Below are 1770 nucleotides of genomic sequence, written 5' to 3'. Positions count from 1 at the left end.
TCCCAATAAGTAGGCTGCCTTTTTGTCTTATTGACTGTGTCCTTTGCTTTACAGAAGCTTCTCAGTTTCAGGAAGTCCCATTTATTTATTGATGCTCTTATTGCCTATGCTTCTGGGGTTATATTTAGGAAGTGGTCTCCTGTGCCTATGCTTGAAGCTTACTTTCCAATTTCTTCTCTATCAGGTTCAGTGTGGTCGGATTTATATTGAGGTATTTAATCCATTTGGACTTGAGTTTTGTGCATGGCAACAGATATGGATCTATTTGCATTCTTCTCTATGTTGATATCCAGTTATGCCAGCACCATTTATTGAAGATGCTTTCTTTTCTTTATTCTATCTTTTTTGCTTCTTTGTCAAAAATCAGGTGTTCATAGGTGTGTAAATTAATATCCAGGCCTTCAATTCGATTCCATTGGTCAATGTCTCTGTTTTTATGCCAATACTAAGCTATTTTAATTACTGTAGCTCTGTAATAGAGCTTAGAGTCTGAAATGGTACAGGATTGTTTTGGCTATTCTGGGTTTTTGTTTTTCCATATGAAGTTGAATATCTTTCTTTCAAGGTCTGTGAAGAATTTTGTTGGGATTTTGATGGGGACTGCATTGAATGTATTGATTGCTTTTGGTAAGATTGCTGTTTTTACTATGTTGATCCTTCCTATCCAAGAGCATGGGAGATATTTCCATTTTCTTGTATCTTCTTCAATTTCTTTCTTCAAAGACATAAAGTTCTTGTCAAATAGGCCTTTCATGTCCTTTGTTAGTGTTACCCCAAGATATTTTATGTGATTTGTAGCTATTGTGAAAGGTGATGTTTCTCTGATTTCCCTCTCAGCTTCTTTATCCTTTGTGTATAGGAGGGCTACTGATTTTTTGAGTTGATCTTGTATCCTGGCACTTCACTGGAGGCATTTATCAGCTGTAGGAGTTCTCTGGTAGAGGTTTTGGGATCACTCATATACACTATCATCTCATCTGCAAATAACAAAAGTTTAACTTCTTCCTTTTCAATTTGAATCCCTATGATCTCCTTATGTTGTCTTATTTCTATCACTAGAACTTCAAGAACTATGTTGAAGAGATATGGAGAGAGCAGACAGCTTTGTTTTGTACCTGATTTTAGGAGAATCACTTTGAGTTTTTCTTAATTTAATTTGAGGCTAGCTGTCGGCTTGCTGTATTTTGCTTTTCTTATATTTAGATATGGTCCTTGTATCCCTAATCTCTTCAAAGCCTTTATAATGAAGGAATGCTGGATTTTGTTGAATGTTTATTCAGTATCTGGTGAAATGATCATATGTTTTTTCTTTCAGTTTATTTATGTAGTGGATAACATTGATTGATTTTTGTATGTTGAACCAGTCCTGCATCTCTGTGATGAAGCCTACTTAGTCGTGATGGATGATTTTTTAATGTGGTCTTGGATTAAGCTTGCTAGTATTTTATTGAAAATTTTTGCATCCATGTTCATGAGTGAGATTGGTCTGTAATTCTCTTTCTTGGTTGAGTCTTAGTGTAGTTTTGGTATCAGGGTAACTGTAGTTTCATAAAAAAGTTTGGCAGTGAGCCTTCTGTTTCTATTATGTGGAACACTTTGAGGAGTATAGGTATTAGCTCTTCTTGAAAGTGCTGGTAGACTTCAGCATTAAAACCATCTGGGCTTGGCTTTTTTATGGTTGGGAGGTTTTTATTTATTTATTTTTTAATTAATTTATTTATTTATTAAAGATTTCTGTCTCTTCCCCCCAGCTGCCTCCCCTTTCCCCCC

This window comes from Alexandromys fortis, unplaced genomic scaffold, assembly GCF_014885135.2.
Source record: "Alexandromys fortis isolate MF-2015 unplaced genomic scaffold, M_Fortis_MF-2015_v1.1 scaffold_506, whole genome shotgun sequence".
Lineage (NCBI taxonomy): Eukaryota > Metazoa > Chordata > Mammalia > Rodentia > Cricetidae > Alexandromys > Alexandromys fortis.
The sequence above is the reverse complement of the archived record's forward strand: the minus strand, read 5'-3'. Positions refer to the sequence as shown.